Raw genomic sequence first — 10,695 nt, forward strand, 5'->3', positions numbered from 1 at the left:
AAGAAAGCCACGCATAACCCACACCCAAATAAGCAAGCAGGACCGGTCGGTCACGTTGCCTTGATCAAATCTTCAGCGATTTTTGCATTGACAGAGGCTGGGACATGAATGGTTGGTTGAAGGTTCTAGTCGCTAGGAGGTTTTGAGGGCGCTATGCTTTGGAGGAATAGCTAGGGGACCCTGGAGTGGGTGATGGGATGCCTAGGCAGCAGTCACTCTCCTAGGTCCGAATTCCTTGTTCACTTATGCTGTCTGTATTTAAAGCGATTGGTTTTAATCCGGAGCCCTAGCGCCAAAGCCATGCTGTAAGAAGCGAGATTTTAGGACAGTCTGAGGACTGTCCCTGGTCCCTTGGGGGTGGGGTAGGAGGGTTGCAGGAGTGGCGAGTGGCTGTCTGTGCGGTGTCTTCCTTGCATTTGATCCCTGCAGTTACGGAGCTAAAGTAGAGAAACTGCTTTGCTGTGGATTGCATTGTCGTGTCATTTGGTGTACTGATACCGCATAAACGATCACCTGATCCACAGATCGATTGGGTAAGATTAGCCTGATCTCTTCTCCCTTTTCCTTTCTATGACCCCATTCCTCCCCACCCCACCCCCAACGTCTCCCTCACTAACTCCCCTCCCCCCATCCCTCTCTTCTTTCCCTCTTTTCTCTCCTCTTTGAAATCTGCCACCAGGGAATTGCCTGTTTGACAGAAAGGCTGATAACTCTGTAACTGATTTATTTTTTGACCGTGGAATGAACATCACCCCGTTGCTCAAAATCTTTTTAAGGGAAGATTCGGGGCCCCCATCTCTGTAAAATCTCTGAGTGACCCAGAGGTGTATACAGAGCACAGTCAGGTTGGAGTCATCAGCTCTGCACTCCAGTATAGTCTTGCTCCGGACCCCAAAGCTCACAAATCATGTGTTTGTCTGTTTTAGAAATAGGAGGAAATGGTATCCTGGAAATCGATTTATTTGCTGTAGAACCAGAATCTCTGAATGATAAAAGGGCTAAGCATTTACCGTAGGTAAAAATGTTCTTGGTAAATAATCTTATTTTCAGCGGCTAAAGAGGCAACACATTGCTTCTCAGTAGCCCATCCCCCACTCCATTCATTCGTTTCCTCTCTGTATGTAAATCACGGAGGAGCTGGGTCAGTGGAAATGTTCTTTTCCTCTTTCCTGGGAGAGGAGAAGCGACCAAATGTGATTTTGAAGTGGGGAAGGGCCTTTGGAGATTATATGGACACATTCAGGTCCTTCTTATCCTGTGTAAAAACACTGGCAGGTAAAGCAATCTTTGCCTTCTAAAGGTGTATTTAAAGATAAGCCTCCCTCTTAACTCTTTCTTTTCTGGAAATAACAACTATGCCATGAGAACACTTGAGTTGTTTAAACAACAACAGCAACAACAACAACAACATCCTTAGTTGTCTTTTCACATTTTGCAGGAAGCATAACACTAGAAATCTCTTAGTAAGCATGCATTTTATTTCTAATTCCTATATGTGATACAAATGAGTACATCCCAAGTGAATATTTGCTGCTCATGATGATGAAGCCTTCTGGGTCGCCAAGAGTCTATAGCACCCCACCTGTACATGGGTATCTTAAAGAGAAGGCATGTGCAAGCTTGTGAAAAAGCTGGGCAGCTCTTGATAGCACTGCTATTATATTCTGCTAAATGTGGAGAATAACAAGTCTTGAAAATTGTGTGAACTTGGATTGCAAGTGCAAGCTGACTCTTTTGGATACAAAAATATCACAGGAGACTATCAAAGAAAAAGCATTACAATTTTGAATTACAAAATACATTTCACTGGCAAGACATTTACATTAAATTTTCCCCTCTGTTATTAGTTCTGGGGTAGTACCTTATGTCCAAATATCAATAATAAATGATAAGCTAATTGGTGTAAATATACATGTCTAATGTAAACAAGAAGACTTGACCTTCAGCAGAAATATGTACTAGAATTCTATCACCAGCAAACTTCTTTTATGATTATCAACATTGTAGAAATCAGTACTATAACCTATAGATAGGTGTCAGACTATAGAAGAAAATAGTTTTTGTTTGCTCAAGGGTCTATAGTGTTTCTAATATGAAGACTGTCAAAGGCAAAAATTAGTGAAGACATGCTGCCATAACTTTCCTTTTTCTTTTCAGGATGCACACCTGCCCAGTACTGCAACAGAGTAGAAGTTTCTCTTCCTTGTCTAATTTTTCCAAAAGATGAATGATTTTTGTATTCATTATAGAGGCTTAAAAATTCTGCTAAGAGGATCTGAGGCCGCATAAAGAGAATCAACATATTGGGATACGTTCATTACAAATACAGCTTATCAACTTTGGAGTATACTTTCTTGCCATGAGAACCACTGAAAGTTGTCCAAAAGCACTTATCTAACTGACTGTTAAGAGGAATGTGTTGTTTATTGAGGATCCAATCTGACTTAAATCAGACAAATGAAACTAAATTATATTTTATAGCTATCCATAGTGATGCACACTTGTATTCTGTAATTCAGAAGTCTAGAAGTGAGGCAGGAGGACCATAATGTTAAAGCCATAATGTTAGAATATGTAGGAAGACCTTGACTCAACAAATAAAGAAGTGTATGTGTGTGTGTGTCTTCATATAATAAATTTAATGTCATTGTTCTTAAACATTTTAAATATTACAGGAGAAGAAACATTTGTTTCGACACAGTTTAGAAACTTATTGAAATATTTCAAGTATTAGGTATTTACTTGCTTGAATATATTAAACTATATGATTACGTAACTCAACTCCCACATAATGCCATAGATATTATATTCTCATCTTCTGCCTTCAAAGTAAGTCTGGTTTTTACAATGCTCTCAGAAGTCAACTTTTTCAGTTTCAAGTTAAGATCATTTCTTCTTGCATTTCACGATCGCCATCTGAAGCCCTTTATCTAGCAGACTTAACATCAATGATGGTTGTTCTTTGCTTCCTGTCTTTACTTCCTTTAGATCTGCAAATCAATACAATTCACCTATTACCTCACTAAAAATCTGCCAAGGAAGCATTAAAATGATTTAGTTTTAGAGATATAATGTAGCATTATACCATACTCAGAGTGTAGCAGGACCTCTTGCTTTGATCTTCAAAACCCCCTAAAAAGGAAAGAATATACACACACACAATAATTTTTTATGATTTGTATATATATATATATACATATATATGTGTGTGTGTGTGTATTCTGTTACTTGCATATAAAAGAGTCATATTTGACACAAAATTATGCATGCATATTTGCCCTCATTAAGATATTGCGATTTGTTCACTTTAGTCTCCTTACTGTGTTTATTTGTCTTTAGAGCTTTCTTGTTGAAAGTTTCCAAAGTTTCTTTAGTACTTCTCTGTGGAGTAAGCTTCACATTTAATTTTATAAGATCAGTGTGCTGTTAAACAAACTGAATCTGTGTATTTGAATCTTAAGTAAAAAAGTCTGTATTCTAGATGATATATAAAGGTTATATAGTCTGTCCTCTCATACTTATAAAGAAGCTAAAAACCACAAAATGCCATGGTTATTTTCAGCATGTGCCAACCAGTGATCTAAAGGATTGGAGATGGAGTGTTCTGGGCTCTTCAGTTACTGTGAATTCTATATCAACTGGATGCTTTAGTAGTTTTTACAGCTGGGGTCATTTGAAATTAAAATAATAAGTGGAAGGATGTGAAAAAAATACAAAGACCAATAACATGTAGCTAGTTATCTCAGAGCTTTTAGGAAACTGCTAATTCCACATCTGCTCCAACTTAACATACAGACACTCCTCTATCCCACATATAAGGAGAAAGTATTTAAAACAATAATGCTGATTTCTTTTTCTTTTTCTTTTCTTTTGGTTTTTTGAGACAGGTTTTCTCTGTATTGTTTTGGAGGATGTCCTGTAACTTGCTCTATAGACCAGGCTGGCTTCAAACTCACAGAGGTCTGCCTGCCTCTGCCTCCTGAGTGCTGAGATTAAAGGTGTGCACCACCAATGCCGGGGTAATAATGTTAATTTCTTATGGACTCCCTTTAGTTTTTCATTTGTACATGTGTTGGATCGTCTTTAGACTATTTCTCCCTCACACTACAAACTATACAGAGTCTCGCTACCTGTGATGTAATACTCCTTTAAGCCACAGCTGATTTACTTCTTAAATTTCTACTCCTCAAAGAAAATGGGAGTATTGCAATGAGAGAAGCATGATTTAATAACCTGCATATAAAAGATATACAACTGAAAAAGTTTCTTGTAATGGAAACATGCAGAACAAAATAGGTTTTATTAAAATAATCAAAGAAATCTTTCCAACTTGTAACAATGTACAAAACCTTAGTCACTTCTAATTTCTCAATATTCTGGGGATCAAGAAGCCATTGCAATTTAGTTCATTCTTTTATATATGTCAATATTTGAGTATATTATTCAGGTTTTTATTTAATCTATTTATTCATGCATCAAACCAAAAAATGAATGTGAGCAACAACATCCATTTGCCAAATATCCGTTATTAATTATACAGGAACATCAAAAATAGAAGTCAAACCTAAATTTGTATGTTTGAGAAAGGATTTCTCTGTGTAGCCCTCTCTGTTCTGGAATTAACTCTGTAAACTAGACTGATGTCAAACTCAGAAATTCACCTGCCTCTGCCTCCCAAGTGCTGACATCAAAGGCATGTAATACCACCACCCTGAAAAATTAAATATTTTTAAATGCCCCATCTTTTTACCTTACCAAATTAAAATGTTTAAGTTAAAAACATCTTTTGTGACTTATGGAAACATTGCTAGAAACATTTTTAGTAGAGATTTTACTGCTGCATGTGTTTGTGTGATCAATAAGTCTTTATATGCAGACTTTATATGGTGTTGAATGCATTTCATATATCATACTGTCTACTACTCTTTCTACATGAAAAAAATCATGATTGCTTCCTTCATGATGTTTTTAACTACCTCCCTCTAAGCTCCTGTTAACAAACACAGTACTGAACACAGGGGGAAAGCTCAATAAATATCTATTTAAAGGCTCAAACTAAGTACTTCATTAAACTCTCCAGTATTTTAGGCATTGTTGGTCTCATTTAATTTAACTAATTATTTATAAATATAGTTGCTGAATAGAAGAATCTTTTTCAAAATATGTTTACAATATTTCTTATACATTGACCCAGTGAGTCAAATCCTGTTAGAAATGACAGTCTTCCTGAGCAACTCCATGGCTTATAAATGTGTTAGTAGGCATGATATTAACTTGATCTCTTCACGTGTTGTGAAGTAAATTACACGATTTTCTACAAATAAACTGAAGTGTTAGGAATCTATAAGATTGCATTAAGTTACTTCAAATCCAATAATTAGCTACAGAATTATTCATAGTCAAAATGGCATCAGATACATATGATAGTAGATACACAAAATACTATTTAGGACCTAGGGGAGGGGGCCAGGAAGATGAAGGAGGAAGCAAGAATCATCCTCAATTAATTGAAGACAATATGGAAAATACCACTCCCGTGATGAAGACCAGACGCTAAGCATGGAAAGATTAAATTCAGATGATGTAGAAATTTAAGAAATATTGAGATACAAAGAGAGAGAGACAGAGAGACAGAGAGACAGAGAGAGGGAGGGGGGCCAGAAGAGAAAAGCAGATGGGGGCTGAGGGAAGCATATTTTCAGAGAGAATGGCATGAAGCTATTTAATTCTTTTCTCCTTTATTTTTTCCACAGTGTACGATCAAGAATGCTAACTGAACATTTACTTAATTAGGATGCATCATTACTTTTAGTGTCTGATGAACTGAAAAGGCCTTTCACCTCTTCAAAGAAAATAAAGAGAAACTGAAATACTTGATTGCTAATTGTCTCGGTATCTCTAAGTCTCACCAACACTTGCATGTTTCCTTCTCAAGAAATCCTTGTAGGAGGATGAGAAACAATTCTTCACAGTCAATATCTAGTTTTGACTCTGTGAAGGAACTATGAGTACATAGACAAAATTATATTTAAAAGAGTATATAAAATTCATTCCACATGTATTGAAAAAAGTAAGTCTAAAAGTCTATTTGATAATTTTGGCTGTCTGCTTCTGCTTCCATCAGCTACTGATTAAAGGCTCTAGGATGGTACATAAGGTAGTCATCCATCTCATTATGGGAGAAGGGCATTTAAGGTAGCCTCTGAACTATGGCTTAGATTGTTTGTTGGCGTCAACTATGTAGATCTCTGGATATTTCCCTAGTGAAAGATTTCTCTTTAAACCTTTAATGGCTCCCTCTATTATGGTATCTCTTTTCCTGCTCTCCTCCCCTCCTCTTCTCCTCTTCTCTTTCTCCTAAGTCCCTCTTCCCTCCTCCCATGTTCCCAATTAGCTCAGGGGATCTTGTCCCTTTCCCCTTCTCCTGGGGATCATGTATGTGTCTCTTAGGGCTCTCCTTGTTTCCTAGCTTCTCTGGCAGTGTGGATTGTAGGCTGGTAATCCTTTACTGTGTGTCTAAAATCCATATATGAGTGAATAAATACCATGTTTGCCTTTTTGTGACTGGATTACCTCGCTCAAGGTGGTTTCTTCTAGTTCCATCTATTTGCTTGTGAATTTCAAGATTCCATTGTTTATTTTTTTATTTTTGTTTTGGCTGAGTAGTATTGGAATCTAGTTTCAGAGAGGGAGGAATGATGAACAATGTGGTTAAAGCCAGGCTGGAGAAACTCACAGAAACAGCTGACCTGAATAAGGGGGAGCTCATGGACCCCAGATTGGTAACTGGGAAACCAGCATAGGACTGTTCCACACCCACTGAACATGGATGTCATTTGGAGATTTGGTTAATCTATGGGGCCTCTAGTACTGGATCAATATTTATCCCTAGTACAAGAATGGACTTGGGAGCCCAATCCAAATAGACGGATACTCTCTCAGTCTAGACTTACAGATGAGAGTCTAGGCCCTGCTGCAAATGATATGACAGACTTTGAAAATCCCCCATAGAAGGCCTCATCCTTCCTGGGGAGCAGAAAGGGCATGGGATAGGGGGTAAGTGGGCTAGAGGAGAGGGAGAGGGAACAGGGATTGACTTGTAAAACAAGATTGATTCAAATTTAAATGAAACATTAAATAAAAAGTCTAGCCGGGCAGTGGTGGCACACACCTTTAATCCTAGCACTCAGGAGGCAGAGGCGGGCAGATCTCTGTGAGTTCGAGGCCGGGCTGGACCAACAGCCTCCAAAACAATACAGAGAAACCCTGTCTCGTAAAACCAAATAAATAAATAAATAAATAAGTAAATAAAAAGTCTATTTGTCAAATACTTATTGATCATTTACTTAACATCATCTGTGAATAGTATCCTATAAAGAAAACAAGATTTTAAGTGTTATAAGAATACAAAAGTAAATTACAAAATTGTAGTTCTAGTTGGAGAATAAAGTAAGTATATAAATAAGCATGAGTAGTTTTTATTCTACTCTGTATTTCACCTACTTCATTATCTACCCATTTTTAATAAAAGAAAACAAATATATTGATGTCATTTGTAGTCCACATGTTTCCTAGCAAAAATTCATTAAATGAAACAGTGAAGGAGAAAGACAATAAGTAGAATAGAAATATTAAGATAATCAATCCATCAATAAATGGAAAATATAATAACTTTGGAATCAAATATCACTGCTTCTATAAGTCTTCGAATTTCTTTACAACAGCTTTAAGCAAAAGCTTAAATTTTCTTAGACTTAGTTGAAGTTGAATGCTTTTTTGTGAATGCCATAAATGAGAACTCAAGACAAATTAAGGTTTGCTTTGTTTCTTCATTTGTTTGCATAGAGGTCAGAAGAGTTCCCAGAATGGCTTTGGTGTTCTCATTTGCAAGGCTTCAGTGATCCAATAAGGTATCCTCTCATGGCTTAGTATTGTGCTGAGGCTTTACACTTTCGGGTTGCAAATGTGGGCAAAAAACAACATGAAGCATCTGTTAGGAAATCTGATGGAAATTTAGAGTCCATTAACCAAATCCTTCACAGGATTGAATACAACTAAAAGAAATTTGGACATTAAAGTCATTCTTTCTGTCTAGAAAGATAAAGGCAAAAAAAGAATAAAAAAACATGCTACATTAATTTCATCATACTTAAGTATTTTTCTAAATCATTAAAGAAACAAATTGTATATTCAATATAGAGTAATTCCCAGATTCTTCTGTGGATAACTTAGGTAGAAAGTTTAATAAGTGAGTCACGTAGGAAGGGTAGCCAAGGGAAACTAGATCACACTAGAATCTAAAATGTACTTAACAGATATTCAGTACTTACTTAATACTTCTTAAAGGAGTGAATATCGATTTTCTCTAAATAGTGCTAAAAATGACTCTGTGTTATTCAACTGGACATACACATGCTAACACACTAAAAAGAGCAAATATGCACACAAGGTTAATTAGAAGCTGGCATTATATATTTTACAAAAAGTTGCTCAAAATAGATGACTGACTTAAGTAAAAAGAATAATTATACAAGTATGAGAAAACATCATATATAAATATCTAGATGATCTTGAGTTTAGAAAACAAATAAATAACTAATAAATAACACATGACAAATAGTAAGTTGAGCATCATTATCAGTAAAAAGTTCCTTCATTACAAAAAGTAATTCAGATGTGGAAAGATGGGCCCAGGCTTGAAGTAAAATTGTCCAAAGCAAATATATGAAAATGAACAGGCATTACATTATCCAGGTATCATACAAAACTTAGCAATCATAAAGAAAATCAAATGAAACTGAACAAAAGATTTGAATAAAAACTTCACCAAAAATGATGGCTGTGACGGGTTTTTCCTTCTTTTGTCTGTCTGTGAATTCATGATGTTCCATTCTCAGAGATTTCATGGCCTACCAGAGAACCTCCTTCATTATCATTACAGATACAGAGACCTTAGTAAAGACCCAAATCAGAAATTAAACATTTCTCTTGGTAAAAAATCAGGGGACAACTAGCTGAAGACAGAACAATAGAATGGGTGAGTCTGTGGACCTGAAGGCTCCCAGACTACTCTTAGACAGAAACTTAACACTTCTCAAGAGAAAGACAAAGAAAATGCATTTCTCATTTTGTAGACCATTTTAGAAGTGTCAAATGATAGACCTTTCCAAATATCAAGAGTTTCCTTTACAAGGAGTTTGTCCTTCTGTCTGTTTAAGTATGGGAGACACTTTATCTCCTCATGGATGAGAAGCCTTCTTTGATCCCAATATATAGGACTATAGAGTACTATAGAAAAGAATGGGGTTCTTTAGTAACATGATATGGTGTAAAACCTTAATAAATTGAAGACACTGGTTACAGAGGAGGACAAATGAAAACAATAGATGTCCACTAAGAAAAAGTGTTTTATATGGAACTATTTATGACTTCCTTCTATAATTAAGAATTCTGGGAGTTAAAATAATAGTTACAACAAAGAAATTGTTCAGGATAATTTGGTACAGTTTATGAAGTTTATCCAGAGGCTAGGTAAATATGTTCATGTGGTAGAGCACTAGGAAAATTTTCACAGGGTTCTAAAATTTGTATTTGCATTCAATTTATGTTCACATAATACTTGGGAAATCATGTCCATGTGACAAGCTATTATTCCTCACAGACATAAGTTCACATGATCATTCTGAATGAATACTACCTTTTTGGGAACTTCCAAGCTTCTGTTCCTGAGAACATGAAGTCTTGCAGTCATTTAAAAGAGTCCACTCTGCAATGACTTCCTTCTAGGGATTGAAGTTTGGCTATATTTCTGGCATAATATGAACAAACATCAAAATGAATGAGAACTTTTTTGGTTATAAGCTATAAAGTAACTCTTCTGGGGTCTTAGAAAAAAATGAAACTGAAACCTCTTTTCCCCTAATTTCTACAAAATTGGTTACTTAGGAAAAAAGGGATCAATAAACAAATGAGGAAACAGGAGATATGTACTTCCTGACTAACAAGATTTCGCTAAAGGATTGTTGAGAGCTTATACTCTTTACATGGGAGTGAGGTTTTATGAGATGCCTTCCATCCATTCTGGAATGTCAGTTGATTTTGTAAGTATGCATGTTGTTAAGGTGACCTTATATCATTAAGATTTCATGGGTATGCCTGCCTGACCAATATAGAACAAACTATATAGCCACAGGTTTCCTGGTCCTCCCCTTTTTATTGTCTTCTACCCCATCTTCCACAATGTTTCCTGAGTCTTAGGAATTGGGGTTGTATTGTAGAGTCAGGGACTGGGCACTTCAAATCATTTATTCTATGTCTTTTACAAGTTATGGATTTTTATGATTAACTCTTCCTTTTGCTGTATGAGGAAATTTCTCTGGTGAAGATTTTGAGATATACTTTGTGTCTATAAGCAATTTAAAGCACAGCTGGGGATTACACTAGTTTAGAAATGGATCATAATAGGATATGCTTTATAGTCAATAGGTTCCCCAGCCAGAAGCAGTTCTGTGTCTCTGTATTAGCCTCTATCTGCTGCAAAAGAGGCTTATTGGATGAACACTGAGAGCTTCTTCATTAATTTGTAGGGGAACAGTGAATCATAGTTCACTATTCGTGAAATTGCAAATGAGTGCAATTACTATGGAAATGAAAGTGGACAATTCCCCAAAAGCTAAAGTAAATATTCATGAACCC

The 10,695-nt window shown here is 36.1% G+C and overlaps 1 long non-coding RNA gene across 1 annotated transcript; it reads left to right on the forward strand.

The window, feature by feature from the left end:
- The first annotated feature begins 2 nt into the window (after window positions 1-2).
- LOC121136850 lies at window positions 3-5,872 on the forward strand. The gene is made up of 2 exons (XR_005874009.1): window positions 3-533; window positions 2,158-5,872. It is a non-coding gene; the product is annotated as an uncharacterized LOC121136850 (long non-coding RNA).
- Window positions 5,873-10,695: the final 4,823 nt, after the last annotated feature.

This window comes from Mesocricetus auratus, unplaced genomic scaffold, assembly GCF_017639785.1.
Source record: "Mesocricetus auratus isolate SY011 unplaced genomic scaffold, BCM_Maur_2.0 Super-Scaffold_100676, whole genome shotgun sequence".
Taxonomy (NCBI): domain Eukaryota; kingdom Metazoa; phylum Chordata; class Mammalia; order Rodentia; family Cricetidae; genus Mesocricetus; species Mesocricetus auratus.